General features: G+C 38.4%; 1 protein-coding gene across 1 annotated transcript in view; it reads right to left on the bottom strand.

Moving 5' to 3' along the window:
* The window catches only part of LOC114253475 (uncharacterized), a 74,630-nt gene extending 62,615 nt beyond the window's left edge, over positions 1-12,015 (bottom strand). The window contains exon 1 of the mRNA XM_028188361.2: positions 11,778-12,015. The gene's annotated coding sequence lies outside the window, so the exon portion shown is untranslated. The remainder of the gene's footprint in view (positions 1-11,777) is intronic.
* Positions 12,016-23,536: the final 11,521 nt, after the last annotated feature.

A 23,536-nucleotide genomic window follows, 5' to 3' on the forward strand; every position in this document is an offset into this window, starting at 1 on the left:
TAGGTATAGTTACAGCGGCTGCCCCACCCTTCAAACCGAAACGCATTACTTATTCACGGCAGAAATAGGCATGGTGGTGGTACCTACCCGTGCGGACTCCCAAGAGGTCCTACCATCAGTAAAAAGGTAATGTTGTGGATTGACTTGAACGTTGCTATGAAAGGTGGTAGTTCCGAAATACAGTGGCCACGAGCAACAGTAACTGTGTAAAGAGAATCTTTAAGCGCTGAATACGGATTCCGTTGTGAGATTATTGTAAACATACAATATACTGGTCGTCTAGTGGTCGAAATTCGACCATAATCAAATTTAAATTATAAGTTTGAACATTCTTAAGGTACTATTGTCAAAGACTATTAATAGATTTATTTAATCACAGATTCGCCAAGGCTACACTATAGACAAATAATATTAAAGACAAACAATATAATCAGTTTTTAATTTAACCACAGACCACACAGACAGAAAAGAGTATATATATGCGTGTGTGTGTCAAATACATGGTACTGTGTGTAATATTTTTTTTTATTGATTTAATTATTTTTTATGCATAATTCAAAAAAATATGCATATTATATAAAATTAGCATTTTGCACTCCTTCTTTATATTCTCTATAAGTGTATGAAATTTCGTAGTCTTCAATCCGCGCAATTTTCATAAAAAGGGGTGCAAAGTTTTTGCTTCACGTACCTATTAATCTATAGGTTACAAACGGTTGCTGACGGATTTGTTTTTTTCGGAAATGGAATAAATAATACGAAAAATATCAGAACTCAGTTCAAAACCCTGCGTATAGCCCACGTATTCTATCTAGACAACTCAAGCTTAATTCTCCCCGTTCTTGTCTATTATCTGTCTGTTCCAACTGTAATTTCTCAGAGTGTTACACAGAGAAGCTTAGCTCAACTAGTCGAGAAAAGTACAAATGCAACGAGCGTTTCGATTTAAGCGGATTTATACTTCGTGTTGCCTCTGAGATACTTGAGATGAGGTTTCGTTGCAGCGAGAATTATGCCTAACTAGATGATGGTTTTTTTTTTGATAACGCCATCTTGTTGTGTCTTTAAAGCGGTTAGTTGCCCTCAATTAAGAAAAATAGTATTATTATTCGCCAACAGATGTCGGGAAGAGTTGATTATTGAAAACACGAATAAAACAACATTTTCTGAAAATAAATCGTAGCTAGATCGATTTATCGCCCCCAAAATCCCCTGTACACTAAAATATATAAAAATCGTAGGAGCCGTTTCCGAGATTCAGATTATATAATATATATATTAATATACAGGAATTGCTCGTTTAAAGGTATAAGATTATTTTCTTTCGTGATATTTTTATTCGTAGTATTTTTGGGCAATAGTCGTGATATGTCAGAGGGTAGGGCTATGTGCCTGTTTCAGTTGAGAAGCAGTCATACTTTTCGATACGAATTTGTGACTGATTTAATGATAAAAGTAACTGAATACCTCTGAAGATCACCATCTTTGGTACCGTATATCTATGGGCTGCAAGATGAGCTGTCCTCTCTTCTCCATTTAATACAAATAATGGGACAATTGAAACTTGTGAATTTCAGGGTAAAATCGATGAGCTTACCGACTTTCCGATAGTAAATGGAGATCTGGAACGCTTCGGAATACCGCCAAGTAAATTAGCTAGGAGCCCGCGGTTTCTATTTCCTACCAAACAACTGTTTAAGAAGCACATAATACCAAAGCACTGGCTAATAGAAAGTTCATCACAGATTCAGATGGCACGTAGATCTATGAAAACACATGTCAGAACACATGTGGTATTAGCAGAATTTCAGGGGGAGGGTGATGGGAAAGATGTACTCCGCACTAAACGCTTCACTTTCCCCCCTTTGCCTTTTCATGAGTTCTGTCTCATGCGAGGTTTGGACGTTGGCTGTTGAGCGACAGGAGGTTTTAGTTAGTTCGACTCTGACATAGCCCGCCCGCCATCCCCAGTGAAGGACGGAAGTCCGGCAATTTCCTCCTGACCAAAAAAAAAAGGCTTGAACCAGCTCAGTATTTGAGAGTAAACCTCAAGCCCACCTGAAGAAGATACGATCTTAACAATAGAGACCATAATAAAGAAATAACTTCTCATATTATACAGCTACATAAGCTTAAAAGCAATCATTCCAAATCAAAACGAGGACACTCCGTGTTTATCCATAAAGAGTCTCCAAGGCCCTGATTTTGAAAGATTGGCACAACCTATAATCTGTATGATATCATAAAAAGCACGTATATTTAATCTGCTGTCAAGTCAGGAAATTCGGGGTCATTGTATTTAGTAGCCGAGTAAAGACAACAAGCACTCACCTTGAGTCACCAGATAGAAGTTTTATCCGTCACATCCAAATGAATGCTTCGCGGCCGATATGAGGGAATTGGTAGTATCACTGAAGACTTATTGTGTTCTATTCTATCAGCCCATAGATGTCCATTGCTGAACATAGGTCTCCCTAAGTATCACCACAAAGATCGGTTCTGCGCTGTTTGCGTCCAGTGGATCCCCGCGAACCTCAATAGGTCGTCCGTCCATCTTGTGGGAGGCCTATATTCATATAGTATTTTAAAAGTCGTTGTGGTCACAAGAATAAGACTTCCGATGCATTCGTATCTAGCGACTCTCCAGTGTTCGAATCCCGCAGGCAGGTACTAATTTTTCTAATAAAATACTTAATTCCTAATAATAACATCGTGGGGCAGCCGTTACACTATAAAAAACTGAGACCTTAGAACTCATATCTCAAGGTAGGTGGCGACATTTACGTTGTAGATGGCTATGGGCTCTGGTAATCACTTAACACCAGGTTGGCCATGAGCTCGTCCACACACAGAAGCATTAAAAAATAAGTATATTACCAGTAAAATAAAAGGGGTTACCAGCTTTTGACGTAGCCTATATTTTCTGACCCTTGACAATGTGCAAGCAAAATTTTATGACATGCGATTTAGTCTTTGAGATCTGAAAGGGTTATGAAAATGCTCATTTTCGCAAAAGAGAGAGGGGGGGCGGGGCGTAGGAAGAATACAAGAAGGGCTTACTGCTTCGACTAGGGAATATAATATATAAGTTACTGCTATTGTATGGTATAGTGGTAGGAACAGTTAGAGCTCATGTCTCAAAGGTAGCGGCATTTACGTTATGCATGTCTATAGGATTCTGTAAGTGTTTAAATCCCAACGATTGGATGGATAGGATAGGACCCTGGGCTCGATTGCCGGTCTGAGCAATAAGAAATAAATGGTGGTACAGGAAGCCGTACACTGTATCATCAGTGTAAGATTCTCCAATCTCAAAACTGCCATATTTCATAAAGCTTGTATACGTGTATTAAATTCATTTCATACAATAATGGGAGGATATGAAATTTTATAGAACACTATAAAAGCTCCGGTTTGAAAGCTTACGTTTACTAACGTGAAGCATATTTATTAGAAATGTTTTATGATCCGATCCCGTCCGTTCGTTTCCACCCAGTCATGATCCATATTTCTATGAATAGTTTATTGGCGACAACTCGACGCATATGTGACGTGCTGGATGTAGAAGATTTGTATTATGTAACCTTTAGGATTCGGTTATACAATAACCTATTAGAAAAATGTGTAATTCTGTTAGAAGAATGGCACTTTCTGCTATTCTGATTGTACTTTGTATTTGTACTTTTGCCAATTGTACTTTTGTATTTATTTTTTGCTTTTTTTTATTTGGTGTAAAATAAAGTTTATTATCTCTCTCTTTCTATCTCACCCTCTCTCTCCCCCCCCCTTTTTTATTGCTTATATGGGTGGACGAGCTCACAGCCCACCTGTAGTTAAATGGTCACTGGAGCCCTTAGACATCTACAAGGTAAATGCGCCACCCACCTTGAAATATAGTTCTAAGGTCTCAGTATAGTTACAACGGCTGTCCCGCCCTTCAAACCGAAACGCTCTCCCTCTCTCTCCCCCTCTCTCTCTCCCTCTCTGTCTCTTCCTTTCTCTCTCCCTCTCTCTTTCCCTCTCTCTCTCTCTTCCTTTCTCTATCCCTCTCTCTCACCTTCAATACCAAGATTTCAGAACGAATATTCCTAATAGGCCTTGGCGAACGGTTACGACGATGAAGACATAATATTATCGTCTAATGAAAACCAAACTCGGAAAGTGTATCAATTTGCGTGATTACCAGAAGGTCTTAATAAGTCTGGAAGGGTCTTGCCTACTTCCGCAAGGAAAAAGCTTTGCGTTACGGGGGATACTAATGCCTAACAATGGCGTTCACACTTCACCCTAATGTCACATGTTAGACAGCACTATACCTTGTCCATAGGCCCAAACAATTCCTTCAAACTTGCCCACTGCTTCATAACCCGTTCAACAAAGCAAGTTCGTACCCATGCTGTTGTTTGATTCGGTTATGGTTTACGAGTAGCCGCCATCTGATGTCGAACCTCTATAAGATAGTAGGTTTGGGACTATCAAATTACAAGGGAAGTTAATGGGATCTTAAACGAATTACATTAAGTAAGACGTCATTAAACAGAGGCGTGCGAGGGAGATAGTGATATCTATACTAATATTATAAAGAGGAAAGATTTGTTTGTTTGTTTGTTTCGAATAGGCTCCGAAACTACTGGACCGATTTGAAAAAATCTTTTTCCATTAGAAGCCGACATTGTCCCTGATGAACATAGGCTACTTTTTTTTATTTTTTTTTTATTTTATTTTTTTGGTTTCATGTGTGTTTTAATGTTTCCGAAGCGAAGCGTGGGCGGGTCGCTAGTTCTTTATAAAGCCGTAATTCTTTTTTTTTGTTGCTTAGATGGGTGGACGAGCTTACAGCCCACCTGGTTTTAAGTGGTTACTGGAGCCCATAGACATCTACAACGTAAATGCGCCACCCACCTTCAGATATGAGTTCTAAGGTCTCAGTATAGTTACAACGGCTGCCCCAGCCTTCAAACCGAAACGCATTACTGCTTCACGGCAGAAATAGGCAGGATGGTGATACCTACCTGTGCGGACTCACAAGAGGTCCTACCACCAGTGATTACGTAAATTATAGTTTTGCGGGTTTGATTTTTGTGACACGATGTTATTCCTTCACCGTGGAAGTCAATCGTGAGCATTTATTGAGTACGTATTTCATTAGAAAAAATGGTACCCGCCTGAGATTCAAACACCGGGTACATCGCTCAACACGTATGCACCGGACGTCTTATTCTCTAGGCCACGACGCTTCAAATTTTTGATTCATTTCAAAATTAAACCTTAAACTATTTACATTCGATGGTGTTGAGTGTTGAGAAATTTAGGAAACAGCGCTATGATTTCTGATACGCTGTCTCGAAGCCCCGTCCCGCACAGCTGAACTTCCCCAATGATGAAACGTGTGAAATCACACGATACCAGAATTTACTGTAATTATGTAAGGCGCCTGAAAGGCAAACTTAAAAGTTTCGTTCGGTAGAGCTTAGGAAATGTAAGTAGGGTTTTAAGGTTACCCTGTTAAATTTGTGAAAATTAATTTGGTGGTGGGACTTCTTGTGAGTCCGTACGTGTAGGTACCACCACCCCGCCTATTTCTGCCGTGAAGCAGTAATGCGTTTCGGCTTGAAGGGTGGGGCAGCCGTTGTAACTATACTGAGATCTTAGAACTTATATCTCAAGCTGGGTGACACATTTACGTTGTAGATGTCTATGGGCTCCAGTAACCACTTAACACCAGGTGGGCTGTGAGCTCGTCCAACCATCTAAGCAATAAAATAAAAATACAAAAAATTCAAATACAAATCATTTATTGCAACTGAAATATCCTCCAAGTATTTTGGATGTGCCAAGCTGGTTGAATGTCAAAAGGTGCTCACGAGCTCAACCTGAAAGAATTTGCTAACACTGGCCCTAGCAAGAGCAGTACTTCGCTCTACCAAGTGATCGGAAGAACGAACCACTGAGAAGATCTGGCGAGACACTCAGTGGGCTGTGTCTATGGGCTAGTTCACTCGTCTACTCTTGGACGTAATCGACGAATTCGACGGAGACTGTGACTGAAATGTAATTGAGTTTAAATCGTGCTCAACTGCACAAAGGTTCCTTGTTTGCTGTTAACGAATCAACGGCGCTTCATACATTAATGGCTGTGATTGGCCAACGATGACGTCATATCGCACGAACCAATCACAAGTCAGGAAGCGCATTAGGGGCACCAATTGTCAAAATTTAATTTTTTTTACACGAACAAAAAAGATGGACGCGCATGTCAATTCTGTATTTGTAAAGTAATTAAAAATAATATAATGAGTATTTGAAGAAGTAAACGCATTTATTCATTTTCTTGGCCACCTCAAGACACCTCTAAGAAATAGACATAACATTTGCTTTATCAAACCAGGATTTTAAGCAGGAGTAAACGTTCTCCAGCTTAGAAGGATCGGAAGAAAGGATTAAGTTACATAAACTCCAAATTCGTTACGAAATTTTTAAAAGCGTGTATTTATGTTGAAAACACCTCAAAGTGCTTTTATTACAACAAGCCAAAACGAAAATAACTTTTCAAAAGCCTAATTCGTTAAGCTTTTTCACCTTTACAACGAAAGCCCTCAAACAGCCACGAAAATAAACAAGTAGAATTTTGAAAAACACATCTAAATGCGCGAGACGGGCTGAACAAGAACTATAGACTGTACTTCGTAGACTTTTAAAATGGGGGGTAAAATCTTCGAAGACTTAATTTGATTTTTAAAATGGGGGGTGTTATATCTTCGAAGACTTAACTTCCCAAACTTATTGTCCCAAATTCCAAAATGACTGGCATGACTGTTTAAAAGTAGATACTGGCATGCTGATGATACCTTTCTGTATGAGCTCAGAATACGTCCTATCACAAAGCATATTACAAATAGGAAAATCGATTTTCTTTGTGGAAGTCATTCAAGAACGCTCATCTCTTATCAAATCTGTTTCTATTTGAATCCAGCGTGGCCTCAAAGCACAGTAAGAATAACACCGAAATTAAGTTTAATCATACACGATTGACACGAAATAACTAAATAACGCACTATGGATCTGGCACTAAGACGGACAATTACAGAGATAACGCCATTTAAACATAACAATAGCACACACTGAACCGAATTATACAATCTGTTCTTATGGCGCTGTGGCAAAGTAGCTCGGATTATGTTTTTTTTATTATAATCTTTACTGGTCGGTGTATTTGTTAAACATTTGTAAAAACAGACCTCTTTAGGTTTAAAAAATTTTTTTTTTATTGCTTAGATGTGTGGACGAGCTCACAGCCCACCTGGTGTTAAGTGTTTACTGGAGCCCATAGACATCTATAACGTAAATGCGTCAACCACCTTGATATAAGTTCTAAGGTCTCAAGTATAGTTAAAACGGCTGCCCCACCCTTCGAACCGAAACGCATTACCGCTTCACGGCAGAAATAGGCAGGGTGGTGGTACCTACCCGTGCGGACTCACAAGAGGTCCTCAAAAGCAGCTGCTTCGCGAATGAATCTACTACCGGATCGGAATTACGACCCGCTGAGAAGACCGGGTTAAGTTGCACATCGAATCCGTTCGGTGTTAAGCACATTGTATTAGAACAAAAAACAATTTTGTTGAATTTTTGTTTTTTATTGATCATTATACGGTTTTAAGGGAACACGAAAAGTTGCCCTGAAATTCAGAAAACAATGGGAATTTCACTAGGCTTGTCGCGTTTTCTGTTCAAAATTTATTCAATAGGATCAACGGAGCAGACATAAACTCTATGTGTTTGCACAGTATTCTCCACAATGACTGAATTCATTTGGGTGCTCGACTGTGGTCAGTCGTGTGGCGAGATAAGCTTCGCCAATAGGCAACGTCAACGTTTGATGTTGTTTTAATCCAAATCAATTAACGGATGAAAACCTATTTGACTAACGTACGTCATAACTGGGGTCACCTTCGGTCGGTCAGTCTATTATCAGTATCCGTCAGCAACAGAACCATTTATTACCAGGTGAAGGACCGTACACTTATCTACCGTCGATGGATAAAAACCAAATGGCTTGCATTCCATTTTAAACCCTGGTCAAGAAGTACAGAAGGCTTATAAACGAAACAGAGTCATTAGAAAATTTCATTACACCAGGAAAACTTAAATGTAGCTTAAAGCTTCTTCTGCAGCAGCTACGGAGTTTTTGTACTTAATGAGTGCCATTCGTCTTGCGTGAGCCGAGTCGTTTTTTTTTGCAAGCGCTAATGCTAGTTAATGTGAACTTATATACGCCTTCTTTTCGGAATCTTCTATACTTGTAGTCACTTGAAGCCGCCGCCCATCTCAAGACATGAAGTGTAAGCCACAATTTAAGCTTCAATATAATAGCTGTCATACCGAACAAACCGTATCGCCAAGCTGCTTCGTAGCAGTAATGCGCAGGCTAGTGGCAGCCTACCTGTGCGGACTAAGAATACGCCCTAGGACTCATAACTCCTAATCACCTCGGTACAATTCTGAGGTTTGGAAGTTTGTTTTACTAACGAAGCCTCCTGCATTGAACACACGTAGTTCCAAATCGATTAGTATAATAGCAATCAATCACTTTGTTATTATAATATATTTGTTATCGAAATGTGACGAATTGAGTGAAAGGAATTATTAATGCGTAGTGATTTTCTAATTTACCTGTAAAATATATAAATATAACTGGGTGTGGTTTTTGACTGGTGATAGGACGTCTTGTGAGTCCGCGCTGGTAGATACCACCACCCTGCTTATTTCTGCCGTGAAGCAGTAATGTGTTTCGGTTTAAAGGGTGGGGCAGCCGTTGTAATTATATTGAGACCTTAGAACTTATATCTTAAGGTGGGTGGCGCATTTGCGTTGTTGATGTCTATGGGCTCCAGTAACCGCTTAACTCCAGGTGAGCTCGTCCACACATCTAAGCAATAAAAAATAAAAAAAACGGTTCGTTATAGAAATTTATTTATTTATAAAGCTCCTCTCCGCTGTGCTACTTGAGCTTTAGCCTTTTTTTATCAAACACGGCTTCAAAGTATTTAGCATTGAGTATTGCAAGTGTGCTCCTCACTTGAAATGTGGCGTGTACTGACCATCTGTGCTCATAAAACAAAAATCTTGAGCAATAAGTTTCTGGAGAGTTCTCAATAGTAGGCAGCGGCTTTGCCTAAAGGCAGTGCTGACGTCCGTGAACGATGGCAACTAGTCAGATCAGATAGGTCTTAGGCACTTTCAAGCTACTACTTAATCTAGAAGCTTTTTTTTATCGCTTAGATGGGTGGACGAGCTCACAGTCCACCTGGTGTTAAGTGGTTACTGGAGCCCATAGACATCTACAACATAAATGCGCCACCCACCCTGAGATATAAGTTCTAAGGTCTCAGTATAGTTACAACGGCTACCCCACCCTTCAAACCGAAACGCATTACTGCTTCACGGCAGAAATAGGCTTTTATGGCCTTAAGATTTAGGATCATAAGTACTCGGTTTCTTGTAAAACTAAGCAATGGATTGAAAAATGATAAAAAATTATATTTATTTTAATGCAGATTGCGTAGTTTTACCGAAAAGCTCATGAGCGAATCCAGAGGCTTTATTGTGAGCTTTAGCGTATTTTTAATGAATTTAGGGTTATAAACTTATACCTATTTGGTAATTTAGTTTATTATTTGGTAGTTCTATTGATGTTTTTTATTTATTGAATTTACTCAATTTACAGGGTTGTATTAAATAAATAAATAATAGATATTTACTAACAATCACGCCACGTTAACTGGTCCCGTGATAAGTTCGTAAAGAACTTGTGTTACAGGTACCAGATAACGGATATAAATGTAAGATTTTTATTATACACATACATATATTTAATATACATCCATAGCCCTGGAAAAAACATTTATATTTATCATACAAATATCTTCCCTTAGCGGGATTCGAACCCGCGACCCCCTTGTGTAGTGACCATGTCACTTACCACTACACCAGACGGCCGTTAGGAAGTATCCCCTGGTTTCTTTGCAATTCTTATAGGTTTTTATTGATTGCGTACATGAGTTAACTCATCTTCAAATTAGTGTAACGTGTAGTTGGCTACCCGGGCCCATGGACATCAAAACGACATTGCCCGCACCGTCTGTCCTACCCTTTAAACCGGAATATGCAAATCACCGAGCTATGACAGAAATAGGCAAGATTGTGCTACCTATGTGGCTGTAGCAATCCTAAAACCGAAGATATTTGATAGACCCCTGAATCTCGCTACTGAAATTTTCAAATTAAGCTTGCATATACAAAAGCTCTTAACAACAACATTCGGACCATCGGTCTACCGAGGAATATCACCCGCTCGGTGGAAGTTCCTCCCTTTGTCGTCAACTTCGAAAGCTACCCTTGCGGGCTTTTAATACGCCATATGCAGACCCATAATGAGCTTTTTGAGCTTTCAAAACGGAACGCATTCAAGCCAGCTTCTGTCTTCTCCATCGCATTACCCACTACTGGAACAGAATTATTCCCTACCACCTTTCCAAATGGAGTCTCTTAATCCCTAATTTTTCCCGAGAACTACATTCTCGAAGGTATCTTGAAGTTGGCTGCAGCTTGGCTACTGTTGACGATTTTTTTTTATTGCTTAGATGGGTGGACGAGCTCACGGCTCACCTGGTGTTAAGTGGTTACTGGAGCCCATAGACATCCATAACGTAAATGCGCCACCCACCTTGAGAATAAGTTCTAAGGTCTCAAGTATAGTTACAACGGCTGCCCCACCCTTCAAACCGAAACGCATTACTGCTTCACGGCAGAAATAGGCAGAGTGGTGGTACCCACCCGCGCGGACTCACAAAAGGTCCTACCACCAGTAAATGTCGTTGGGCGACGGTAACCTTTTACGATCAGGTTGAGAATAGAATCGTGACAAGATATTGCTAACGTCGTATACCCGTATAGAAGTAGACCCGTCTTCTAGAAGAATGGAAAATATAAGGGTACCACGTGAAGGCTATCGAGTTGGAAGACGTATTTTTGCATTGCAGAAGAGATATTAGGGCTTAAGTTTTTACGTAGTTCAAAATTAAACGCTTTTTTAATTTCATTGTATGTAGTTCAGAAATTCTATAATGTTTAAGGAAATTAAAGAAACTCACAATGTATTATGTTTATTTAAGTTTAAACAGATACCCATTTTTTTTATTGCTAATTTTGGACGAGTACACAGCCCATCTTAAGTGGTCATCGGAGCCCGTGGACAACAATGTTAATGCCGCTACCCACCTTGAGACATAAGTTCTAAGTCTCAGTTTTTACAAGACAACGACTGCCCCACCCTACAAACCGAAATGCGTGCGGGTTCACAAGACGCGCTACCACCAGCAAATACGCAAATTATAATTTTTCCGGTTTGGATTTTTACTATACGGCGCTATTCCTTCACCTTGGAAATCATTCATGAACATTTTTTTTTAAATACGTATTTATTTCATTAGGAAAAATAGTCGATAGCACGAATGCAATCTTAGTTGTAGTAAATACAGAAGTTTAAGGAATTTTATAACAATATATTAATTTGACGAATTTATGCTACGTAATATCTGGAAAGAAACCTTAGATTATAAATTACGTAGATTTTTAATTAATTAGTTTTAACAACACAACAAACAACAGCCTCGTACGCATTCTAGAAAACTTTGAGAATATTCGCGAAAAATATACGATATACGATCTAAAATATTAAAAAAATCGGTTTTATATATACATAAGCAAAGACTCACCTGTTGTCCGGTAATAGAGCCCGGCGTCCGCGAAATTCGATTACTCCACTGACAAATTAAACGGAGAAAAAAATTAACTAACAAAAATATCTATTACCCGACGTGTATGTAATTTTACGACTTTTGTTTTGCGTACCCCAGAACGTGCATTCCGCTTTGCAGATTTGCGAACGAATTTAATTCAATAAGAGAGATTGTCTGTTGATTTATTGAGATCGAGTTTGAGGGAGACGCGCGCGGCGTTTCGCGACCGGGGTACGACTGAAAACAGGGGTTGAAACGCTAGAGTCCAGTGGGTGTTTTCGCTGATTCTCTTTCGCTTGAAGACCCATAAAAGCTGTTGGTGCGAAAGGGACAGCCGAATAGACTAGAGGGGACCCCGAACGATTCTAGATATCTGAAATTTTGTAGGCGTTATAATTTTAACATTTCATTAGGGTTTACGAATTGATGAAGACATTTTTTTTTTCGACTGCCGCGTCTATTAATAGGTTACCTATTCTTTTGAGCCCTTTTTTATATTTTATGAATGCATATAATTTTATTATTTGTGACTAGCTTTTGCCCCCGACTCCGTCCGCGTGAAATAGTTACTTTGGCATAACGATAAATTTTATCCCCACTTCATTTACCTAGAAAGTGAAAATATTTAGAAACATTCTTTACCGGTGATCCACTTGTATTGGTCTTACCGTGATGGTATATAGCCTATAGCCTTCCTCAATAAATGGGCTATCTAACAGTGAAGGATTTTTTTGAATCGGTTCCTGAGATTAGCGCGTTCAAACAAACAAACTCTTCAGCTTTATAATATTAGTATAGATATACACAATACCTTTGTATTTGGCGTACATAGTTGATTCTTAAACAGATAATATTCATAGGTTAAACATTGTAATGTAGATGGGAGCTTAATATGCATACCTTTTATCTTAATTTGGTACTTTACAATGGCAAACCGAGTAAGTGTTTTGCTGGATGGAAATTCAATTCCATCCAGCAAAACAGTCAATTTCGCGAACATGTTTTCCCAGTTAGTATTTACTCATAGATGCTCACCTAGAGACATGCGTTCACAATTTATTGTGAGTCTAATTAAATAAGGACTGCCATCCGCCTATTACAACAATAAAAAAGTCATAAATTAATATTAGAACTGTGAAAAAGAGAAGTACATTGCCAAATATGGTTTTCTATGAGCTTAGACGAAACCGATGAGCTTAACTTTCAGCTTTTAATCTAAAGCTTACACCCGCATTGAGGCAGTAAGGGGGAAGAACGAAAATGAATCTTCAACTAACATGTACTTTCTAAAGCTTACCACAATATGTCCTTGGATGAAACTAAGCACACATTTACCAACGAGTTGAGACGTGAAATCACCTCGTGTGGCAGCTTAAAAGGGCTTAATCTTGGAAAGTGCAGCACTTCTTGAGACGATGTTGAAATTTTAATGGAAAAAGCTTTGCGCTTGTTTACTTTTATTCGATGGAAAATCTAATTGTTTCGGAGAGCTTTTGAGCTTGGAGTGTATTTTTTAAGAAAATCTAAGTTTCTAACGTTTTTTTATGCTCTCAAATTTATAATTGGTCTAGCCATTAGCTTTTTTTATTGCTTATATGGGTGGATGAGCTCACGGCCCACCTGGTGTTAAGTGTTTACCGAAGCCCATAGACATCTACAACGTAAATGGCACCATCCATCTTGAGATATGAGTTGTAAGGTGTCAGTTTTTACAATACAATGGCTTCCCCCTACAAACCGAAACGCATAACTGCTTCACGGCAGAAATAGGCAGGGTGGTGGTACCTACCCGTGCAGACTCACAAAGCGTCCTACCACCAGTAATGATGCAAATTATAACTTTGTGTGTTTGATTTTTATTGATGTTATTAATAAAAGACCGTAGAAGTCAATCGTGAACATTTGTTAAGTACGTATTTCATTAGAACAATTGATACCCGCCTGGGATTCGAACACCGGTGCATCGCTTGATACGAATGCACCGGACGTCTTATCCTTTAGGCCACGACGACTTAGCTCTGTGTGCGCACGTTTTCCACCCCAACCCTTCAAACCGAACCGCATGACCATACGTAAGGGCGTGGACACATGTCTACGGTGCGGCACCGACTACTGTATACGGTGCACCGCGCTGACATACGACGCACTGCTACTGCTCCACAAAATATTAGTAAAATTTGTCAATACCACATATTTTCAGCGCTTCCTATTTCCTCTTAAAATAACCTCCATCATGGTTCATTATAGAAAGGTATGGATTCACCGAATTTTTTACTGGTGGTAGGACCACTTGTGAGTCCGCCCGGGTAGGTACCACCGCCCTGCCTATTTACTGCCGTGAAGCAGTGATGCGTTTGCGGTTTGAAGGGTGGGGTAGCCATTGTAACTATACTTGAGACCCTAGAACTTATATCTCAAGGTAGGTGGCGCATTTCCGTCGTAGATGTCTATGGGCTCCAGTAACCACTTAACATCAGGTGGGATGTGAGCTCGTCCAACCAGCTAAGCAATAAAAAATAAAAATAAAATATTTTCTTTGATTCTGTTTTTTCTTCATTCGTCATATTAATTAGCAAAAGGAGCAGAATAATACGTTTTTTGCAGTCCATGTTAAGACAGAAACTGTATTGTAAACGATGGTCAAACTGCCATATGCCGGTGCGGTGAACCGTACACGGCACCACGCCGCGGCACGACGTCGCGCCGTCTCAACGGTAGCGGCGCCGCACCGTAGACATGTGTCCACGCCCTAACAGAAATAGATAGTGTGGGTAGTAAGTAATATCGACTCATGAGAGCTCGCGATACGTCCTATCTTCTCTCACCATAAATTTATTACACTCAGTTATGTCTACATAACTTTTATTCCGCGATTCTATTCCTTCATCATGGAAGTTCATGGACTTGGTTTATTATTTTTCATTGCTTTGAGAACGCCGTCGCCCACCTTGAGACATGAGGTCGAATGTGTCAATGGTGATAGCTGATTAGGTAAATCTTAAACATAAAATTTTATATGATCGATTTTAAATGTGGGAATACACTAAGAAGCATGGCAACACAGTTGTAGTTGCATAAAAAACTCTGGGCATACTGCACGTGTTGTACATCAAAAAATAAAAATCCTTCGCCCTGAATCTAGTTTTTATTGAAGCTAGCACAAAAATACAGTCCACGTCAACAATAACATTACTATGGACTAATTAAGTGTCCTATTATCATATAAAATAATTAATTTGGTATCATAACCACATAGACTACGAAAACTGTGGAGAAGCTTATATTAAAAGTTTTTATGACATAACTATTATAGAAAAAAAGCCATTGAAACGTAAAACTATGAATTAATTTTTAAAATTTGTAGATAGCATTACACTCACTATTATTTAATATTTAATTAAATATTTAATATGTTTATAATATAATATTACTTTCATTTTATGACCATGCTTATGATTATATTATGAACATGGCTTTACCTCGTGCAAAACGAACCAATACCTTACAAGTTACCGCCACTGAACCACAGATGCACAATTTCTAAGCTTCAACAAATTGTCACACATTCAACAAAAATCCCGTTTGAAGTTGAAAGCTTAAAGCTTATTTTATTGGTACTTATCACGGAGCTTTACACATCGTAAAGCCTTTATCTAAGATCAACACAGTTTGCTATATGGGATTTGGTTAAAGGATTTGTGGTAAATCAAAAGAGTAGAAATTAGTTGAGTTCAAAAGCAACGGAAAGGTTTACTGTATCGATGAAGATCGTGCAACAAAGAGAGCGCATCCTTGGTCTCGGTTAGTTGACTCAGACGATGCAGTGGAAACTACAAGACAGGCACGGGTAGGTACCACCACCTATTTCTGCCATGAAGCAGTAATGTGTTTCGGTTTAAAGGGTGGGGCAGCCGTTGTAACTATACTGAGACCTTAGAACTTATATCTTAAGGTGGGTGGCCTATTTACGTTGTAGGTGTCTATGGGCTCCAGTAACCAGTAAACACCAGGTGGCTGTGAGCTCGTCCACCCATCTAAGCAATAAAAAAAACGCAACGATTCAGCTTGAAATCATGGAAATTATAATTTAGCTAAATCAATCAATCACAATCGAGGAGTTCCATGACTATGACTAACACAAAATAACGTCGTCAAATACGATTTTACTGAATATAATTTCCCTTGTTTCAATTTTATTAGCGACACGAGATTTGGCCTTCGAATTGTTAGTTCCTATAGCGCAAATAGAATTATTTTCTCTCTACTTATGCTGATAGCCTTGAGAGGCTATTTCAGCTTCGCCCTAACATGTGGGTGAATTCACGGGGCTCAAACCGTGACTGTTGCTAACACTGGCCCTAGCAAGAGCAGTGCTTCGCAGAATCTACCACCGGATCGGAAACGCGACTCACTGAGAAGAGCCGGCGAGAAACTCAGTGGGCTGTGTCTATGGGTTAATTCGCTCGTCGAGCCCTTCGTCGCAAGCGACGGGTTCGACGAGGAGAGTGACCGGTGCTTGTGGTATCTAAAAGCACCGTTAATGGATTAGGACGCAAATCAACGGTTGTGATGAGGAAGCCGATATTACTGCAGTTCAACCAATACAAATGCAATCACAGACAAAACTCATAGCTCGACAGAGAATATTATTGATTTACAATGACTAGTGGTCCCGAAGGACTCGAAATTCAACTATAATTAATTGAAATTATAAGTTTGAACATTATTATGATTCTATTGTCAAATTATATAACACAGATTTCCCCAAGACTACACTTTAAACAAATATTAATAAAGACAAACAATATTTAATTTATTCTCAATTTGACCACAGACTATAAACAATAAGAAAAGTTTGACAATAAACATATAGTATACATGCGTGTATGTGTCAAATACATGGTAGTGTGTGTAATGTTTTTTTATGGATTTATTGTATTTTTTATGTAGAATTTTAAAAAAATATGAGCATTCTGCACTTCTTCTCTATGTTCTCTATAAGTGTGGGAAATTTCATACTCCTCCGTCCGCGCAATTTTCGTAAAAAGGGGTACAAAGTTTTTGCTTCACTTATTAATATAAAAATTGCTTAAAAAGGAACAAACAATGTTCACATACTGTTGTTTAAATATAAAAAAGTTTTTGTAGCACCTTCCTTATTTAATAATGTTTTCTTTTTATATATTACCACTATAATTAGATGACCATACGGCCCACCTAATTGTAAGTCACCGTCGCTAATGGGCAACAGCAATGCGAAAGGTACCGCCAAACCGTTGGCCACTGAAAATAATAAATTAGTACAGTAATATTGTAATTCATAATTTCTAACTAAGCTGACGTAAATAAATAAAAAAAAAACTGTTTAAATTGAAGTATTTGTTGGAAATGTGGGGGCGCGTTTCTAGAAAATACTTTAGTTTATTCTGAGCATCGACGTTTCAACAAGTTTCCGGCTGTAAATACTTCAATGTTGCCAGGCCGCGTGGAAAATTTTCCTATAATTAACGAGATTTTCATCAACAACATAAAAATAATTTCAGGAAGAAATCGGAAAAGGCGTTTCTCTAAAAATACATTTCTCCTGAGTGTTTTTCATTTGGTTTTGTGTGTTTTTAATACGCTTTCATTAGCTTCAGACGTATGTGTTAGTATGTAACGGAATTTTTTAACATGAGTTTGACCCCCTTCAAAACTTCAGATTAACTGGAAATTTGGCATATTTAATAAGGACCGATGACAATTCAATATTTCAAACAGTTTGATTTCGTAATCCTTACTAGGATCGTCAGGATTAGCGATTTTTTTATTTTCCTGAGACCCGAAGTGGCTGCGTCAAGACCAAGAAGGGTAACTACCAGGCGCGCCGATCACCTATTTCTCGGATAAGTTACCGCATGATTCAGATGAAATTTTTGAAAAAAAAAATATATATTATAAAAATAGAAAATAAAAAATATAAAATAAATATATAAGTATTTAATATAAATAAAAATTATAATATATAAAATAAAATAAAATAAAATAAAAAAATTAATAAAAAATAGTATAAGAAAAAATGATTTTATTGTAAAAAAAGCGTGGATGGGTGGGTCCACAGTATCAATAGTTAACAATATTTTGATAATATCCTGAAAAGCACCCCACGCTTTTTAATCGTGGTAGGACATCTTGTGAGTCCGCACGGATAGGTACCACCACTCTACCTATTTCTGCCGTGAAGCCGTATGCGTTTCGGTTAGAAGCGTGGAGCAGCCGTTGTGCTGCTAAAAGTGAGACCGTACAACTCGTGTCTCAAGGTGGATGGCGGCATTTACGTTGTAGATATCTACGGGCTCTGGTAACCACTTAACATCAGGTGGGCCGTGAGCTCGTCCACCCATCTAAGCAATAAATATATTAAAATAAAAATTGTTTTCAAAAGAACACAATTCTGTTATCGAATAAAGAGTTTTGCGAAACAAAATGAGCGTCTAGCCAATAATTGAATCTGTTCGATCCTTTGAGGGTGTATTTTTGATGCTTTCTCGTAATCAGAACCAAAATGTTGTATTTCTTTTGTGTTAACACTTTTAATTGATTCGTGAGCTTGAGAAAAAATATCTCATGATATAATTATCACCTATGTAATATAATTCCTTAGGACCAAAACAAATCAGTTCCGATTTTATATTTCGTTCACTCTTGTCCACTGCTATATAATCTCTGCCAAGTACTGTTAACAGCAGCGTTCAATACTCCACCTGAAAAATTGGATGTACTATCTCTGACTAATGATAAAGTAGTTATAATATCGATTACAGTGAAGATCCACATTCCATCCTGGATCCTGGAGCAGATGGTGGTGATCCTGTGGAAGCGGAATTGTATCTTTTGTAGGGGGTGTATTTGTGTGTCTCTCACGGTGTGAATGGCGTTGTGAAATGTGGAATCAAGAGGGGTACGAATCTTGTTGGACTAAATTATTGGGCAGCGCCTCCAAGTCCTTTTTCCATCCACTTAATCATGCGAGAGAAAGTCATACAGCAGAGTGATCACGACCCTCAGGATTGAGGAATACGATGCAAGGAGGAGTATTTGTGTGTAGTTCACGAGGCCAAACTCGGTTCGTTTACAACAGGTTGTACTCAGGTTTTATTAAGTGCCAACTTATTACGAAGGTATTTGGCTTGCAGACCGCGGGATGAAGTTTGCCAAGCATAAGCGCGAGACGAAGTTGCAAACGCCATTTGATGTAGTTCAAATCCTCCTCCCTGAGTCGCATTCCTCATGTCTGAGGGTCGTTACCATCTCCTCCCATTATCCCTTCAAATATTTTTATAAGGAATTTCTACTTAAGCAACAAAGTGCGGAGGCAGAGATTTTGTAGATTATGCCACATATTTAAATTTAGATATTATTAGATTATTTTTTATAGATTAGTTTATATTATTTTAGTTTTAGTAGTTTAGTTTATCATTTTATAGATTAGATTAGTTTATAGATTAAAATTACAGGCAGCGGCAGAATAGCAGCGATAGTTTCAGCTATCACAAAGCTGAGCCGCGGCATTTTTATCCCCAATGTCAGTATAATTAATATATTGTAATGTTGTTTAGATAGAATTAGAAATTTAGGTCATATTAAATGAAAAGTTATTTGTATTGTGGAGTAAATAAATGTAATTATTATTATTACATTTAAGTTTTTACGTTAAGTTTACAGCGTTTGCGGTAAAAAAAATACGAAAGTATACTAATGAAGATACGGCACGCCTGGTTTATTTTAGTTATTTTCATAGTGTTATGTCCTATGGCATTTTGCTATGGGGCAATGCTGCCGATGTCGAAACGATTTTCATCCTGCAGAAGAGGGCTATTCGTGCTATTTATAATATGCACCCGAGGGAATCCTTGAGGGACAAGTTTAAGGAAATCAAAATTCTAACTTTAGCGTCCCAATAAATTTTTGATAATTTATTGTACGTGCGTAAAAACATTGAAGAATTCCCCAGAGTCTGCGATTTGCACAATGTGAACACTAGGAACAAACATAGGCTTGCGTTGCCGGCGGCTCGAATTAAGAAAATAAGCAACTCTTTTAGGGGGCTGGGTGTACATCTTTTCAACAAGATCCCACTAAACGTTCAATTACTACCTGTTCATAGATTTAAGAAAACTGTTAAGGAACGTTTGTGCAACAAGGCATATTATAAAGTTAAGGATTATTTACTAGATGGCACTACGTGGGAATGAGGCGCTCGCTCCTGGCCTTTTAATTTTTCATTCATTTTTCATTATTATTATATATTTTTTAATTTTATTTTTTGACTGGTTTTTTCCTTTATTGTAAATATTTTTATTAATTTAAAAAAAAGAAAATATTTGAGAAAAAACAAAAAAAAAAGCCCGCTGAGTTTGTTTCGCCGGTTTTTCTCAGGACTGTGGCTTTTTTTTGGAACCGGTGGTAGAGATAACGTTGTTATTTGTATTTTGACATTCAACAAGTGTGTCATACTGACATCTAAGTTGAAATAAATGATTTTGAATTTGAATTTGAATTTGAATTTGAATTATTATTATTATTATCCTTCTCTGGATGATGTTTCGCCATCTTCCTCTGTTCTCCGCGGTGTGTATGGAATCGTAGATTGTGGTATCCAGAGTGGTGCGGATTTGGACGGACCAGCGCATTGGATTGCGGCCACGAGAACTTTTGATTTTCGTTCAAATATTTCTCGTCAAATAAGCGCGCATAATACAAACTCTCGATCTAAATTGCAGGTTTGTGGAATGTCAGATTGCTGGGCGGGGCATCGCGGGGAATACGTCATGTCGAATTGCAAGCATGGAAGCTATGAACCCTCACCGGTTTAATATATAATTTGATTTGTTACCAGGAATCGCGGCATTTTGAACTCGAGAGGCTTCTGGTAAATTGGGTTGGTTGAAATATTGTATATTCAAATTAAACTAATATGTAATTAGTCTGGACATAAAATATTACTGGTACATAAAAACATTTCTTTTTTCAATTTTTTAATTATTTTGAATTTGGAACACGTATATTATTTAAAAAACTTCTTTCGATTTTACCAGATTTTACATATTTTGTCGTGTTCATTGTCAAATTACAATATGGAATGGGGTGTTAAAGAAAATAGGATTGCAGTGATCGCCTTACGCAAAGTGGGTATAGAGCCGGCGGACATATTCCAGACACTTCAAAAGATTGGTATCAGCCGTGTGTTCGCATATCGTACTATCAACAGATACAACAAATTAGGAAACCAAAAATCTTATCGCGAGAAACGAAGATTCCCGCTAGGACTCTGCCATGTATTATATAACAAGACCTTGAGTCTGGTGCTTATCTTCGATATACAGGATATACCCTAAATCAATCTTTACAATTAAAGAGAGTGGATCGATCAAAACGCCTTCTGTCGCGATACGCATGTGAAAGGCACAGAATTATCCTCTTTACCGATGAAAAATTTTGCACGATTGAAGAATACTACATTAAGCAAAATGATAAAGTGTACGCTCACAGTGCTAAATAAGCTGCTTAAGTGGTCGGAAAGGGACAACGTGGTCATCATCCTGCGTCAGTGATGGTTTGGTGGGGCGTGTCTTATCAAGGTGTCACATAACTATGTTTTTATGAAAAAGGAGTGAAAACTTCAGCCAAAGTGTATCAAGATACAGTGTTGGATCATGTTGTGAAAGCTTTCAGCGATACACTTTTTAAAATATGCCGTGGACTTTCCAGCAGGACTCTGCACCTGGTCACAAGGCACGAACTACCCAAGCCTGGCTTGAAACTAACTCAGACTCACAAAGCCCTACCACCAGTAAAAACCAATATTAAAGAAGCTTGAAATATTTAGTATTTAGAGCGATATTCAAAGCTCATTACAGATCATGATTTCTTAAAAAAAATTGTATTTCAACTACAGCAATAGTTCAGACTTTTGGATTTTACAGAAAGAATTTTAAATGACAATCCCACAAACGAATGAACAGTAGACGTAATTGATGGAGCTAAATCTTTTTCACGCAAAGGTCAGCATGTTGGTTCCGAGGATGATGACGTAGCGGAAACGCGAACGCTGTGACGTCACAATGGCATTCTAAGCGGTGACGAAAACGGTGACCAATACAGATATGACGTTTTTTTTCTGTCCACATTGTTTGTTTTAAGGATCAGAGTTTTTGGTCCGGAAAAATTATCCTTGTCAAGTTAAGCAATGAATGATTCGACTGACTAAGATGACGTGGTCGTGTGGTTTGCAAATAAGATTTGAGATTACGTATTACAGAATCTAAATAGCTATGCGATTAATTTTTCACTGCGGGGTTCATGTTACTGGTGGTAGGACCTCTTGTGAGTCCGCGTGGGTAGGTACCTCCACCTATTTCTGCCGTGAAGCAGTAATGCGTTTTGGCTTAAAGGATGGGGCAGCCATTGTAACTATACTTGAGACCTTAGAACTTATATCTCAAGGTGGGTGGCGCATTTACGTCGTAGATGTCTATGGGCTCCAGTAACCACTTAACACAAGGTGGATTGTAAGCAATACATAAAAAAAAATGTTAGCTCAAAATTGCGATTCAGTAGTAGATGCCTTCGCGAGGATCTTAATATTGAGATGTTAGACTACGGAGGCGCTGGGGCAATCAGTAAACCCCTCTTGCTAAAGCTTCAGCTTGTCTATCCCTTCTAGTGAATCTGGAAGAGCTCCAGACTATCAATACTTTGATCTGAAAAATATTTTGAGCCTCAATCTTCAGAGTCATTTCGGTCTGTAGCCGTGAATACCGCCCACCCTGGGGGTATAGTGGTAGGCAAATAAGAGTAGACAAATTCGACCTTATATTCTAACGTGGGTGACAGCATTTGTGATGTATGTATGTACTAATGATGCTATGTGCATCCTATGTGCTTTGTGTAGATAGATGAGCCATATGAGGTCGTTCTCCAATAAATGAGAAGAACAGTTACAAATATTCAGGGCTAACAGTAACCGGGACATGGGATAACAGTGCAAATCTACTGTGCGTTACATGACACCCTCGGTAATTAGGTAATAATAGGTCATAAGTCTATCGTCCTTCTAAACAAAAATACATAATTATATACGAATTCTGTTGTTTTTGAAAGCTATGCTTAAGTGGTTATAGCAGGTGACAGATTAGCAGCCTGCTAATATTGATCTTCTTTATAGTAGAAAATATCCGTCTGTTATTACCCTTGTTCATTGTTGGCCATATAAAAATATACCCAAGAATATCTATCTCTGCTCCCAGTTTTTTATGATCAGAGGACGAAGAAATTCCAAGAAGCACCCATATTCTGTGGGTGTGCTCAGAGTTTGCGACACCCACAGCTCAACCTACGGGACATTTCAAAAAATACTACATAGTTCTCGGAATTAACAATACGCGATATTGAAGCCGTTAAATTTAGATATTCTCGGTAACCAGTTGGGAGTGATATGATTCCATCAACGTATTGCCGCTGTAGCATAAGCCTCTTGAATATAAATAGCTATAAAAACTGGAATAGACGTCCTCGTTCAGTATTTGCGGAATTTTCAGTTTGACACAGTCTCATTTTATTTACAACCATTGGACGAGAATGTGGTTTGGCTGGGGGAAAATTTACACCGTCCAAAACTGACATTAGCAAACCGACAACGAATGGAAAGTGGCTGCACTTCGTAGGGTTGCCGGGGTTCGTATCAATTAGGTATC

This window comes from Bombyx mandarina, chromosome A1 (assembly GCF_030267445.1).
Source record: "Bombyx mandarina strain Sakado chromosome A1, ASM3026744v2".
NCBI classification, from domain to species: Eukaryota; Metazoa; Arthropoda; class Insecta; order Lepidoptera; family Bombycidae; genus Bombyx; species Bombyx mandarina.